Below are 16,645 nucleotides of genomic sequence, written 5' to 3' on the forward strand. Positions count from 1 at the left end.
GCCTTAAATAAATAAAAATTATATATATATATATATATATATATCCAAAACTGATTTTTTTAAAAATAATTTTTATTGATATCTTCTGTTTTATATCATCCAAATTTCCTCAGGGTCTCTCCTTTTCTCTCCTCCTAGAGAATCAGCCCATATAACCAAGAATCTCCTCAACTTGTTGCATCTGCCAAGTTTTTTCCCTGAAGAATTCAGTCATTGAGCCTTTTCCCTGGGCTGCCAGTTTCCTCTAGTTATGTCTCATTTTCAGCCTGCCCCAGATACTGAGATAAGAAAAGGAAGCTGACTCTAGACTTTCTTTGGACTCATTGGGCATCTTTGTAAACTGCCCTTGATGTTAAGTGTTTCTTTATAGGCAGCTTAGGGTAATCCGAAGCTGCATGGTACAGGGGAATGAGCACTCAATCTCAAGGACCAGGAGGACCAGCTTTCCTATTTATCCTCTATGTGACTTGGAACAAATCATTCATTGCCTCATTTTCCTCATCTGTAAGACAAAGGAGAATAGGTTAAATTAGTGGAATCAAACTCTAATAGAAATGGGAGTCACTAAACCACAAATAAAGAGATCTTTGTGTGCTTACACATTGACTCAGAAAACCAAAATTGGAAATTATCTATGTTTTACGGTATTTTTATTTGTTTTGTGAAATGTCTCCCAATTACATTTTAATCTGGTTCAACTGCTCTTAGGAGTAGCACCAGCAATATTTTGCTGGGGCTGGTAATCATCTGGCTAGATAACTTGTATGATTCTATGATCCCATGTCAGTTTTCTGAACTCTTCTTTCTCCTTACTCCAAGGATTTAAAAATGTTTTGTTTTTGTTTGTTTGTTTTTTCGGTCTGGTTATTCATCTTTCTGGCTAAATGTTCTCTATATGCTTCCTCCTTCCCTCTCCCTCTCCATTCTGGACCTTTTCCTTTGCCAACTCTCACTAAAGAACAGGATTTCACTGAAAATCCCATCTAAAATCAGGATGCTTTGTTTCCCCTGAGGATATTGAGAAGTAGTCTTTCGAAGATATTCACCCCTGTGAACATCCAGATGTGCATTTTAGTTAATTAAATAAGTCCTGCTGAAGTGTTCTAAGAGATCTTTGAAATACTCACCCTGCTATTTCTACATATACCAGACCTTAGCATATTGTGAGGATTGTGAATTCTTTGACCTGGAACAAAATCAATTTGGAATAGTGATAGTTGGGGGGCAGCTAGGTGATGTAGTGGATAGAGCACTGGCCCTGGAGTAAGGAGTACCTGAGTTCAAATCTGGCCTCAGACACTTAATAATTACCTACATGTGTGGCCTTGGGCAAGTCAGTTAACCCCATTGCCTTGCAAAAACCTAAATAAATAAGTAAATAAATAAACAAAAAATAAGCAAATGAATAAATGATTAAATAAATGAATGAATGAATGAATAGATAAATAAATGAATGAATGAATGAATGATTGAATGAATGAATAGAGTAGTGATAGTAGTTGTAGTGGTGGTAAGGCAGAGACTAATCTAACTGTAGATGTGGCTATGTCATGAGGGCAGGAATCTAACCCATGTTCCCTTGGTTACTGGAGAAGAAAGTGGATCTAATAAAAATATATTAAACCGACAAGACCCTGGAGGTCATGGAAGGATTGGACCATAGAGAACTTACTGAAGCATGAGAATGAGTTATGAATCAGAGTCAATGGTATTTCTTTTTACTACCTAGGGAGAAAGTGCCTCCTTCTCATCCCTTAGCCTTCCTTGAAGTATTCATACCCTTGGGAAGAATTCTGATCACTCCACTCTAGTTATATGAGAACCTCACCCAGAGATGTACTGGCCACCAAGAGAATGGGGGAGCAAAGCAAAACTTCCTGTCCTGATACAGGTTTTCCTGTGCCCATTCAGGCTCCCAGGGGGTTGACATGATGCTCATCCTTTGAGAGAGATGCGTTTTAGGAGCAAGAAGTGAGTTTTCCAATGGCACTTTAACAGAAACCAACATAGGTTTCCATATGGGTTGTACATGGTACCTGATACTGCACTTCCTATCTGCCTTTTTGTTTTCAGTCATTTCCAAAATGGTTAGAAAAAGAACAAAGCTCCACTTTGGGGACTCAGCAGAAAATCAAGAGAAGCCACCACTCCTTCATCCATAGGGAACAAACCTTAAGCAGTTGAAGGTTACTGAGTTTGGGGAATATGCTTACAACTCCAGGGCTGGGAGCCAATCACCTAAGGGTGCTGCCAAGCCCTGCCAAGAATATGGCTGCTTTGGACAACTCCGAGAAAGTCAATGTGTGGCCATGCTCTGCCCTCTGAAGTGTTTTTATTACTGTAAACATTTCTAGCTTGCCAAGTCAGATGCTTGTAATGTCCTTCTTTATGGCCATGGGTGTAGTAATGATCTTTCAGCAGTAACATAAATGATTGCTCAGGTGAAGTTTTGCTGCCTGGTTTGTTCTCATCTCCCCTACTTAACATTCACAGTGTCATCATCTCTAGATCTGGATAGGAACTCGAGAGATCAACTGGTTTATAAAGAACTTAATTAAAAAGTAAGATAAATTAAATAAAAATGCTCAATAAAGAGAAGTCTACCATTTAAATAACAAAGCCAGGAAGGATGAGTGTCATAGGAGTTTATAGGAGGGAGAGATGATGGGCGATTGGGGAAGGCTTCCTGGAGGAGACAGATCTTGACTTTGATCTTGAAAATAGGGATGGCTGGAATAAATGGAGAAAAGGGAGAAGGATATTCAGTTATTCCACCAACTTATAATCAGGAGTTATTTTCCAATTCTATTACTGAAGAATAGAATGAAAAACAGATGTTAATAATTCTAGAATCTGTAACTTCACCTGTAGGAGTGAATCCCTCTACAGTGCAGATTGCAACCTTTCTATACCTTAGAAGAGGTTCTTCATGAGCAACTATGTCCCCCTCCTCCCCCCAAAAAATTGATCACTAGAGAAGTTGTGGTCAACCCTCTGATGATGGTCTTCCTTCACTCAGTGAGGCTGATTTTCAGATTACAGTCACACAATCAGTTGTCATTCCCATAATCAATAAATTTCTAGCTAAGTATGACCTGCCAAAGCTTGCATTGTGTAAGTGTACATTATAAGAGCCTTGGGTCTTTGAAAGATGACTTTAATCAAGGATCTCACTATAGTCAATGTCCATAGGCTTAGTAATCTAATGTCACAACACTTAGATGACCTTTGGTATCTGGTTTAATGACCTCTTTTTACAAATGAAGACTTTGAGGTCTAGAGAGGTTTTAGTGATTTGCTGAAAGTCACATAAGTAATAAGCATCAAAACTGGGATTTGAACCCAGGATTTCTATCTCCAGATTCAGCACTTTCCTCACTAAATTGTTCATTTTTCAGTCATGTCTGAATATTGATGCCAGCATTTGGGTTTTTCCTTGTTAGAGTTGTTGGAATATTTTACCATTTCCTTGTCCAGCTCATTTTATGAAAGAGGAACTGGGGCAAACAGTTAAGTGGCTTGCCCAGGGTCACACAGTAAATGTCAGTGACCAGATTTTAACTCAGAAGAGAAGTCTTGGGGCGGCTAGGTGGTGCAATGGATAGAGCACTGACCCTGAAGTCAAGAGAACTTGAGTTCAAATCCGACCTCAGATGCTTAATTATTACCTAGCTGTGTGACCTTGGGTGATCCCATTGCCTTGCAAAAAACCAAACCAAAACAAACAGAAGAAGAGTCTTCCTGCCTTTAAGTCCAATACTCTATCCACTATGCCACCTAGCTGGCATTCTCACTACATTAAGCTGCTATAAATTGAGATTTGAAATCCATCCTGGATTTAATGAACTTGACAATGTTGCAAATGAAACTGTTCTCCTAAACCAGCGAAATCCTAACAGTGAAACTCCTATGTGCTGACCACTGTACTAAGCCCTGAGGGTAAAGAAAGGCAAACACAGCCCCTGCCCTCAGGGAGCTTACTGTTTAGTGAGAGACAATATGCAGAAAATTATATGCTGTACCTAGAAGACTTCCAATGTAAATTAGAAGATGATCTCCAAGAGAAGGTGCCAGCCATCGAGAGGACTAGGAAAGCCTCCAGGACAAGAGGTTATGTCTAGTGAAATGATCTCAAATGGATTTGGGAAGAAAATGTTTCAGTTTTTGGTGACTGCTGAGGATGCTGCCTTTGCCCTTATCCACTGGCTTCTAGTTACAGAATTGAGGCCTAGGAGGGACTTCAGAGGTCATTTTTCTTTCTTTTTTTTTTTTTTACAGATGTGGAAAATGAATGAGAGAAATTAGACGGAGATGACTTGACATTCAAAACTTAGCTTATCTGACTCCAGAGCTAGAATAATTTTCACTACATTCCATTGCCTCCCCAGTAAGAGGCCATGGAGAAGGTGCCAAAACATTTTTATGTTTATAAAGAAAGAGTGTAAAATAAATTAGTCAACCCTGGGGGACAATACATCTAGAAATAAGTAAATGTGCAGGTGTTCAAATATAGCTCATCACTTTAAATTCAATTTTTCCCCAGTTCAACAAGCAAAGGACTGACCTAAGCATTGGTGATACAAAGACAAACAAAAGAGTAACTGCTCTCAGGGAGCTTGTGTTCTTTTGGGGCACATGGCATGTGTGCTTTACAGAGAAGTAAATACAAAGCCTAGGCAAAAGGGTACCAAAGAATCCTAAAAGGAGAGTCCATTGAAAATAGGCCAAGGGGGACTCAGTGCTCCTCTGGCAAAGGATTCATCCATAACCTTTGAGAAAAACATTTCTAAAATCCAAGTTACAGGCAATTGTGATCATTTGAATTTTTTCTGTTCAAGCCAAAATTTTACAGTAGGATTTCCCCATCCCAGAATTCAATGAGGTGCTCTTTGACTTCTTTCCCTCTGGCATCCATGTTTATTTGCTCTGTTTTGGAGAGGGAATGAGTCACAGGCAGTTGCCATAAGCCGAAGCTCTAAAGAAACAGGCCCAGCCCAGACGTGTCTCTGCCCATGGCTCCATTGTGCTGACTTGTAGCTCTTCCCCCTTGGCCCTAAACTCCTTGTCGTGCTCTGTGGCTGCCCTCTTGCAGTCTTAGGGCAGCATTCCTTCTTAGGGAGTCATTTAAAGTTGGACTGGAGGCTGGACCCCAGCTGCTCTCCAAGGTCATTACCATTATGGTAGTCCAAAACCCTGTCACTTCTATGACCCATGACAAAGATTCCCAATCTGCCTTGAAGTTTTAGGAAGATCCAAGAGGGGTTAAGGAAAGAAACTTAGTGAGCAATCATCAATAAGGAAAGGTAGAATAGCCCAAGTGTTGCACAGTAATCTCACAGCCTTGTGGAAGAGAAAAGTAGACTTACCTTTCTGCTCAGAGATTTGAGGGTGCCAGCTCTCTTGTTTTTGGTACCTTTACTTCTGTTCCCATATCCCTCCAGCACTGCTCCCTTCTCTTTATATGAGATCTTCCCTACAATTCCCTTGATTGGCCCAAAGTCCTCTTCTTTCTGCCTTCATAATAGAGGCTCTTTGGTTCCTTCTCTGGTCTGTCTGTCTTCCTGCCCCCTCTGAAGGAGTTTTCCCTCCAAGTCAGAGTCCTAATTCCCCTCTCCTTGACACTGATAACTCCTGCATCTGCCTCTCCATGTCCAATCCATGCTCCCATTGCATGGCCTCAAATTCAACATATCTGAAATTGAATGCATCTTCTAAGAACACCCTTCTTTCTTCCACCACCCTTCATATTTTCCCTCCCCCAAATCCCTCCCTAATCCCAATTTCTGTTAATGGCATTCTATTCTCCCAAGCTTAAAGTGCCAGAATCATCTTTGACTCGATGTCTCTTGCCATACATATCAGAATGAAGAGAAAATTGTCAATCTACCAATCAATTAAGCAACAAACATTTGTCTATTTTGTGGCAGAGACACTGTGACAAAGTTTGGAAATACAAAGAGAGGTACAACAATGTCTCTGACCTCAAGAAGTTTATAATCTAATGGTGGCAACAATATGTAAACAAATATATACCAAACCTGCTATATACCGGATAAATAGGAAATAATTAATAGAGGGAAGACTCTTGAATTAAGAGAGGGTGGAGAAGGCTTCCAGGGTCCAAGACAACTACAAAGCATGGGGTCTGGAAGACAGAAAGTGTAGTTGGTCCTGCTAGCTGCCAAAATGGAGCAGTTGAAAAGAGTTTGTTTAATTTTATACACATTGACTGTAAGGTGATTGGAGGTCCTCAATTAGTGATTTAGCATCGGAAGAGACCTCAGAGATCATCAAGAGTAATTCAAAAATATTATAGATGGGGAAACCAAGGCACAAAAAATTAAATAACTTTAACTTCAGACAATACAAAATACCTAGGAGTCTACCTGTCAAGGCAGACTCAGAAACTTTTTTGAAAACAATTACAAAACACTTCTCACATAACTGCTCATGGATAGGCTGAACAAATATAATAAAAATGACAATTCAAACAAAATTAAACTACTTATTTAGTGCTCTACCAATCAAAATTCCAAAAAATTACTTTAATGAGTTGGAAAAAATTGTAAGTAAATTCATATGGAGAAATTAAAAGTCAAGAATCTCCAGGGATTTAATGAAAAAAAGTGCAGAAGAAGGTGGCTTAGCCCTACCACATCTAAAATTATATTATAAAACATCAGTCATCAAAACTGTCTGGTATTGACTAAGAAATAGAATGGTGGGGGCAGCTAGGTGGCGAAGTGGATAGAGCACCGGTTCTGGAGTCAGGAGTACCTGAGTTCAAATTTGACCTCAGACACTTAATAATTACGTAGCTGTGTGGCCTTGGGCAAGCCACTTAACCCTATTTGCCTTGCAAAAAAAAACAAACCTAAAAAAAGAGAAAGAAATAGAATGGTGGATCAATGGAATAGACTAGGTGTAATAACAGGAAATGATTATAGTAATCTGCTGTTTGATAAACCCAAAGAGTCCAGCTATTGGGATAAAAATTCTCTCTTTGATAAAAACTGCTGGGAAAATTAGAAGTTTGTATGGAAGAAACTTAGATTAGATCAACACCTCACACCCTATACCAAGATAAGATCCAAATGGATACAGGATCTAGACATAAAAAACAATATTATAAGCAAACTAGAAGATCAAGGAGTAGTTTACCTGTCAGATCTATGAAAAGGGAAGCAGTTTATGACCAAGGAAGAGATGGAGAACACCATTAAAAACAAACTAAATGATTTTGGTTACATTAAATTAAAAAGCTTTTGCACAGACAAAACCATTGTAACCAAGATCAAAAGAAATGTAGTAAATTGGGAAACAATTTTTATGACTAGTGTTTCTGACAAAGGACTCATCTCTAAAATATACAGAGAACTGATGTAAAGGCAATTTACAGATGAGGAAATCAAAGTGATCCATAGTCATATGAAAAAATGCTCTAAATCACTAATTATTAGAGAAATGCAAATTAAAGTATCTATAAGGTACCAACTCACACCTCTCAGCCTGGACAATATTACCAGAAAGGATAATGATCAGTGTTGGAAGGGATGTGGGAAATCTGGGACACTAATACATTATTGGTGGAGCTGTGAACTCATCCAACCTTTCTGGAGAACAATTTGAAATTATGCCCAAAAGACAACAAAAATGTGCATACTTTTGATCCAGCAACACCACTATTGGGTCTATACCCTGAAGAGATTATGAAAAAGGGTAAAAACATCACTTGTACAAAAATGTTCATAGCAGCTCTGTTTGTGGTAGCAAAAAAATTGGAAACTGAGGGAATGTCCTTCAATTTGGGGAATGGCTTAACAAACTGTGGCATATGTATGTGATGGAACACTATTGTTCTGTTAGAAACCAGGAGGGATGGGAATTCAGGGAAGCCTGGAGGGATTTGCATGAATTGGTACTGAGTGAGATGAGCAGATCCAGAAGAATATTGTATACCCTAATCGCAACATGGGAGTGATGACCAACCTTGATGGACTTGCTCTAACCAATAGGGCAACAATCAGGCACAATCTTAGGATATCTGTGATGGAGAATTCTGTCTGTATCCTGACAAAGAATTGTGGAGTTTGATCAAAGACTATTGCCTGTAATTTTAAACAATGTTATCTTATTATGTAATTCTGCTATATCACATACTATATGTTTCTTCCTTAAGGATATGATTTCTCTCTCATCACATGCAGCTTAGATCAATGCATACTATGGGAATTATGTAAAGACTAACAAACTGCCTTCTGTGGGGGGAGGGGGAGGGAAGCAAGATTGGGGGAAAATTGTAAAACTCAAAATAAATAAAACCTTTCTAAAATTAAAAAATAATAATAAACACAAAAAAGAAAGAAGTTAAATAACTTGGCCAGGGTCACATAGCTAGAGTGATTAAAGCCAAATTGAACTCAGGTCTTCATGACTTTGTCCACTGCATCACGCTATGTTGGAACATGCTACATGGAACATACTACACAATCTGCCTGGATTGTGTAGTAAGTTTGATTTTTGAGTGATCAATAAAGCAAAGACTATTTCCTGGAAGCTAACCCAGTATCCTTCTCATGCCCTTTTCATAATTAAGGTTCAAATATAATTCAGAAAGAGAAAAGTGGTCTGGGTTTCAGATCTTTGTCCTCCACAGCTTAACATACTTCCTCTGTGGCTCTCATTTATCAAGGAGATGCTGATGGCCAATATCCAAAGCCTGGACTTAGCAGTATTTCTTTCTTGTCTGATAGGTTCAGTAAGGAGGGACTTGTGTGTACGTGGTGGTGGGGGGAATGCAGTGATTGACTACTTGGATGGCCCAAGGCAAGATACCAAGACCTTTGAAATTTCCAGATGTGAGTAAAAATGGAATTCACATCTGTTCTGATCCCTCCACCCTGCTGCAGCATAGGGATCTTATACCTTGAGTATCTGTTAGTTTGGGGGGCAATGCCAGAGAGGGCTGATGAGTTTGAGATTTGTTTTTGTGTCTCAACTTCATTGACTTTCAGCAATGGATGGTAAAATGGAAAGGGTCCTAGGTTTTGAGTGAGAGGATCAGAGTTCCAATCCCAGCTTTCCTATTTGCTCTCTCTGTAACCTTGGACAAGTTTTAAAAACCTCTGAACCTCAGTTTCCTCATTTGTAAAATGCAGGTACTAGCTTATAGAAGGATAGAACAAGAGCAGGAAGGAACCTCTGAGATCATTTAGTCCAACCACCAAATTTTCTATAGTTCTCTAAATCTAAAATGGACCTTGTGATTCTTAGTAAGTGCTTAAAATTGTTATTTTTTTTCATCTGTTTACTTATCCTATGACCTGGGCCTCCTGGAGACAACTTAATAATTATGGACCTGAAAGACAAATAGGACCAAAGGAGAGACTGGATAGAAGAATGAATTCAAGAGGAATGGATTTCTATGAGTTTCCTCAACTATTCCCAGTCTGGAGTCAGAAGTTATGATTTGGATAAATCATTCCTGCTCCCTAAACCTTAAATTTAGAGTGAATCTTGACTGAGAAATGTTTTATTTGGCCTTCTGAGATCAGAAGTAGTGATGTCATGAAGGGCCAAAGATAATAGTTGTTATCACTATTGCCATCTATAAAGTGGACATAAAAGTGTTTCAGTGGAAAGTCTAATTAAAGGCTTACTAAGACATGATGAAAAAGATCATCTGATAAAAGGTTGGGTATTCATGCAACTTAAAATAGTTATTGTGGCCCTCAGTTTGGCCCATTGCACCTCTTCCTTTCACTTGTCGGTAGTCTCAGTCTTCAACTGGGGGCAGGGGGAGGTGGGGCATGGAAGAAGGGCAGGGTGAGGATATTGTTAAGCAGTATCCAATCTCTGGCAGCCTAAAATTACCCCTTAGTTTGCTTATTAAATTAATAGGTTTGCCTATTGCCTTGAGGAGCGATGAAACCTATCTCTGTGTAGGAGAGAACAAACTGTGACAAACCAGGAATAGGAAAAGTTAGCACCTAGAAAAATAAATTGGCACATATTGGTTGGTGAACAATTGGACAAATTGTGGTATATTAACACAATAGAATTTTATTATGGAATATATATATGAGAAATTTAAAGAAACATGGGAAGACTTGTATGAACTGATACAAGATGAAGTAAGGAGAATCAAGAGAACAATATAAAGAGAAACAACAATATTACAAATAAAAGCATAAAAAGCAATTGTATTTAGAGCAAATGCAAAGACCAAATTGAACCCAGAGGTCAGATGACGATGGATATTGAATGTGGCAGATAGAAACCGACAAAGGGCTCATTTTGGTGTTTTTTTCTTAGCACAGTACCACTTAAATATACTGTGTGTAAATGCATATTAATTGATTGATTATAAGGAACAGTGGAAGGGGAGTTAGGGAGAACAATATGTAGGGAACTTACTGTGGTAAAAAAAGATAAGAACAATAACAAAGTCTAAAAGAAATATATAGAATTTTTTATTTAAATAGGAAACTAGAAATGTGTGTATCATTGTCGTAGCCATCTTGTACTGGGTCAAATTGCTGCTCACTCTGACCATAACTGGATACTCCAGTTCCTACCCAGGGTGGGATACTTGCCAAGAGTTTAGAATATTTTCACTGGGCCAAGGTCAATACTGTGGCTCCGATTCTCTTATCACAAATCTTCACTGCAATCTGGCCTATCTACCCTTGGTCTCTATAGTAGGTATTAAAGTTCTCACCCAGGGCGGGGCAATCATCAGTAGATTAGTAGAACACTCAACAATTCTTTTCACCTATTGTAATTTAAAAAAGAAATGGAGAAAGTGATAATAATGCAGATTAAACTAAAGTATGCCTGGCATCCATTCCTGCTCCCCCCACCCCCACTCCAGTACCCAGTTAAACATTTACCAAGCTGCTCCATCCACAACAAAGGCACCATTATCCCCAGACAAACAAACCAAGCCTCAAAGCAGTTAAATCACTTGTCCAAAGTCATATGCCAGTAAATCAATTAGCCAGTCAATAAGCATTTAAAATGCTTACTCTGAGCCAGGCATTGGATTACATGCTGAGATTACAAAAATATAGACAGTCCCTGCCCTCAAGGAGCTCACATTCATTTTTTTTAGGTTTTTTTGCAAGGCAATGGGGTTAAGTGACTTGCCCAAGGCCACACAGCTAGGTAATTATCAAGTGTCTGAGACTGGATTTGAACTCAGGTACTCCTGACTCCAGGGCCAGTGCTCTATTCACTGCGCCATCTAGCCACCCAAAGGAACTCACATTCTAAAGGTTTTGGGGGCTTTGTTCGAACCTAGCTCTTTTATATTTTAAGGTCAGCCTTGTATACATTAATCTACATTGCTTCTGAAAGTTGGAGGGAAAAGAAGGAAACCTGGTCTTAGAGACTTATGTGACAAATTCAAATTTTTAAAAAGTCACTGATGTGATGTCAGATAATGAGAGTAAGTTTTAAAATAAGATAGTATGACCCTGCAAATGTCAGAAAGGTTATATAGCCCAGTAGGAGCTGAGATGGGCTTGTGATAAAGACAATGACATAAAACATATTAAGAACTGAAGAAAATGATGACTTGAAGATGATCATGAATGGCAAAGAATAGTTAGAACTAGACTACTCTTTTTTAAAATTTCAATTCTATAAAAAACAGAATGTATTTAAAACTGGAGGGATAACAAAATGTTAATTAGGGCTGAAACTTGAGATAGGTAAGGAGATCGTTAAAATGCATATGTAAGATTAGGGGGAAATTGTTAAACTCAAAATAAATAAAAATCTTTAAGTACAAAAAAATACATATGTATATTTATATATAACCTAGCTACTCTGTAGGTCTAAGGCATGAAGTCCAAACAAATAAAATTCCAAGGTCATGAAATAGTTGTTGAATGTGATAGTCAAGTGATATTCTATATTTGTTTAAAATATGAAATACAATAGTCCTACATATGGACAAATTGATAGAAGACAGACAAAAGAGTAAGAAGAAAGTCTTCAGAGCTAGAGACTTGTGAGTTTGATGCCAATTCCTGTTAAAAATTCTTTTAAAAAAGATTTTGGAAAGGATGCTTTCTAAATAATTGGAAAAATTGATTGGTACCAGCCAGTATTGGTTCATTAAAAGTAAGTTCTGTCAAACTAACCATTTATAAAGTTTCATTTTTTGACAGGATTATTAGATCTGGAAAAAACAGTAGCCCTGGTAGTTCTGAAATTCAAACAGGTATTTGACAAGGGAATAAGAGGGGAGGAAAAGGCAATTAACATGTATATAGAGACTGCTATGTGGACACCGTGCTTTACAAATATTATCTAATTTGTTCTTCAAAGCAATTTGAAGGGAGTGATAGAGCAACATGAACTGGAGGATAGTACAATTAGAGGATTCTGAACTAGTTGAACAGAGAACAAAAAGCATTTGGGGGCTGCTAGGTGGCGCAGTAGATAAGAGCACCTACCCTGGAGTCAGGAGTACCCGAGTTCAAATGCAGCCTCAGACACTTAATAATTACCCAGCTGTGTGGCCTTGGGCAAGATACTTAACCCCACTGCCTTTTGAAAACGTAAAAAAAATTTGGTAATGGATCAATGTCAGCTTAGAAAGCAGTCTTTAGAAGAGTGCTCCAGAGATCTGTTGAAGGCTTGGATCTGTTCATGATTTTTATTAGTGATTATATGAAGGCCTAAATGATAAATGCAATAAATTTGTGGATGGCACAAAGATGGAAGAGAATAGACTGGAGAGCAGAGTTAGGATCCAGAAAGATCTGGGCAGGTTAAAAGTTTGAGCTAAATCCAATTAAGACTGAAATTTGAGAGAGAAGTGAAATCCCATACTTGGGTTCAAAGACTCAGTTGTACAAGGGAAAATTGGGGAAGGTAAACTGAATAGCTATGTAACATGTTGACTTTTACTTCACTCTCCCAGGGTCAGGCTCATTATATCACCCCTCAGTTTTCCAGAGGGCATAATCCCTTTCAGAGGACTAGAATACCCTCAAGGATTAGGAGTGTTTCTCTTGGGGGTTTTTTTTGGGGGGGGGTTGAGGAAAAAATTGGGGTTAAGTGATTTGTCTTGCAGTTTCTAAGTATCTGAGATAAGATTTGAACTCAGAGCTTCCTGACTCCAATTAAACTGATGTCTACATTATTGGATAAGCCTAGACTAGGGTACTGAAGGTTATTTCCAAAGGTTGGTGCAAGCTCTTTGGGACAGTAATAGTACATTGGTTATAAAATAGGACCTGAATGCCAATTCCTGGATTTCTGTGGCTCACTCTCCTGCTCTTTGATAATCCCTTCACCTCAAATGAAAATGAATTAACAAAATGGCCAAAGAAATCCCATTTCTTGTGATCTCAAAGGGGAAAAGTGTTTTCCTTTACTTCATGGTCTCTCAGAACTGGATGCTTTGAGAGAAAGAGTCACCAAACTTCTCCAGATGGGAATGGAGCAAAGCAGCATCTGAAGTTGACTCAGGTTTGGTTTTTTTTGAAGATGCAGACAGTACTGGTTCAACAGACAATTAAAAAAGGTTCTTCTCAACCATGTGGTTAGCCAGCTGGAGCCAGTTAGAGAATGTTCACACATGTTCCACAATATTTCTTAGGCATTTCCTCTATACAACATCATGATTCTCCTAGAAACAATTCCTCAGCAACCTTTATAAAGGTTGTATTAGCTGAGGAGGCTTATGGAGTCTGTGCATGAGCCAGATTTCTATTACAGTAGTTCTGGTGAAAAAAGTCTTGGAGCTTTTAAATTTAATGTGCTTCATCAGTAGTGTGTTGGAAGTCAAAAAACTTAGTGTTGCATTAAAAGAGCCATAGAGGCCATAATGACCAAGGAGAGATTGAATTTATAGTTTTATGTACATTCTGGGCACTGTTCTTTTTTTTTAAGTTTTTGCAAGGCAATGGGGTTAAGTGACTTGCCCAAGGCCACACTGCTAGGTAATTATTAAGTGTCCGAGACCAGATTTGGACTCAGGTACTCCTGACTCCAGGGCCTGTGCTCTATCCACTGTACCACCTAGTCACCCCTGGGCACTATGTTCTAATAAAGTCAGTGACAATCTGGGGCACATTGAGAGGAAGTCAACCAGGATAGTAAAGATACTAGGTATTGTACTCTACCTAGGTAGAGTTTGTGCTCATAATTTGGAAGTGTGTGTCAATGATGTGAAGTGCTTCTTCTTATGGACTCAAGGAGAAAGTATGAATTGACTGAAGAGAAACTATTCAAAATGATAGTAGGAGAGGAAATGAAAATACTATTTCTGGTCATGGCAAGGTAGAATCTTCAAAAAAGGGAAAGTAGTGTTCACCTATATTTTATGAAGATTTTTTTAAAAATCTATTATTTTTATCACTTTTTTAAAAAATCAAGTTCTAAATTTTCTCCTCTCTACCTTCCTCTACCCATTGAGAAAACAAGCAACATAAAAATTAGACATGAAATCATGCAAATTTTGCAAAATTTGCAAATCATGCAAATACTATATTTCCATAGTAACCACATCATAAAAAAATTTAAAAGTTGAATTCAATTCACATTCAGAATTCATCACTTCTCTCTCTGGAGGTGAGAGCATTTTCATTATGAGTTCTTCTTGGATTATTATAATAATGATCAAATGTGAAAGATTTTGTTATTCTTCAATACAATCATTCAATTCAATGTGCCGATTCATGCAAGTCTTAACAGGTTTTTCTGAAACCATACTCTTCATCATTTCTTGTAGCATGGTAGTACTCCATGACGCTTGGTTTAACCTTTCCCCAATTCACAGTTCTTTGCCATAACAAAAAGACTGTTACAAATACTGTTGTTCAAGGGTCTTTCCACTTTGATCTCTTTGACATACAGACCTAACAGTGGTACTGCAGGGTGAAAGGATATGCATAGTTTTGTTGTTTTTTTTAGGCCTTTGGGCATAGTTCCAAATTGTTCTCCAGAATGGTTGGACCAGTTCACAACTCCACCAATAGGACATTAGTGTTCCTTTTTTTCTTTATCCTCTCCAACATTTGTCAGATTCCTTTTCTATTATGTTATCTAGGCTAATAGATGTGAGGTAGTAACCCTGAGTTGTTTTCATTTGCTTTTCTCTAAACAATGTGATTTAGAGCATTTTTTTCAAATAACTTTACATTTGATTTCTTCTTCTGAAAACTATCTATTTATATCTTTTGACCATTTATCAATTGGAGAATGGATTTTATTTTTATAATTTTGACTCGGTTCTCTTTATATCTGAGAAATAAGGCCCTTATAAGAGAAAGTTACAAAATTTTTGATTATTCTTCATTGTCTATAGTTCCTTTTAACAAAATGCAATTTCCATCATTTCCTCTTTAAACTAGGTTTGTTTTTGCTTTTGCCTTTTTTTTGAGATAATAATTGCTGCCCATGCCTTTTTTTTTTTACTTCAATTTATGCTTAATAGAGTCTGCTCCAGTCCTATATTTTAATTCTCTATGTCTCTGTTTCAAGTATGTTTCTTTTAAACAACATATTTTTGGATTCTGGTTTCTAATCCATTCTGCTATTTTCTTCTGTTTTATGGATGAATTCATTCCATTTACATTCATAGCTATGATTACTGTGTATTACAAGCCACTCAGTTTTCTCCTATTTATCCTTTTCTTTCTTTTAATCCTGTCCCTCCTCCAAAATCTGCTTTACTCTTAATTTCTGACTTCCTTCATCTATTCTCACTTTTATTACCTACTCCTTTCTCTTATCCCCTTCCCCTCCTACTTCCCTGTTGCATCAGATAGATTTCTATACCCACTGTATATATGCTAGTGTGTGTGTGTGTATATATGCTTCCTTCTTTTGACCAATTTCTGATGACAATGGGGTTCAAGTCTTCTACCCCTGTCCCCCATTTCCTTCTCCTGTATAAAAGTTCTTTCTTATAGACCTCTTTTATGTGAGGTAATTTTCCCCATTGTTCCTCTCCCTTCTCCTTGTTCCCAATGTATTACTCTTTTTAACTCTGAAGGAGATTTTCTTTTTGTTTGTTTGTTTTTGCAAGGCAGTGAGGCTAAGTGACTTGCAGAAGGCCACACAACTAGGTAATTATTAAGTGTCTGAGGTTGGATTTGAATTCAGGTACTCCTGACTCCAGGGCCCATCCTCTATTCACTGTGCCACGTAGAGGCCCCTGAAGGAGATTTTCTAGAAGAGACTTGGGATTTTGGGAGAAACTGAATGGTATGGGACTATGCTTTCACAAATGAATAGAAGTTAACTGACATTAGAATGAGGATTTCAGGTGTTTCTGGCTGTGATGTTTCTCATATTCAAAGTGTTATAATTATTCTCATTGTTAGGTTTATTACTAATTTCATTTGTCAAGAAATTGTATGTATTCAAAAATTTTTAATGTTTCTTTAATCATAGGAAATTAAAGTTTTTGCTATATTTAGAAATGAGTTCTATTGGGAAAGATTTTTATTAGTCATCTATTAAACTGGGATAGAGACTAGTTAATTAATTAAAGGGAAAAGTTGTGACTTTATGAATTAGTAAGAAAATATCCAAATATATTTCTCTAGAACATAATATGATAAAATAAAGAACAAGCCAAATATTCAGTGGAGTAGTCTCTTACAAGTCAGTGTGGTCTGCC

Source organism: Macrotis lagotis, chromosome 3 (genome assembly GCF_037893015.1).
Source record: "Macrotis lagotis isolate mMagLag1 chromosome 3, bilby.v1.9.chrom.fasta, whole genome shotgun sequence".
In the NCBI taxonomy this organism is placed as follows: domain Eukaryota; kingdom Metazoa; phylum Chordata; class Mammalia; order Peramelemorphia; family Peramelidae; genus Macrotis; species Macrotis lagotis.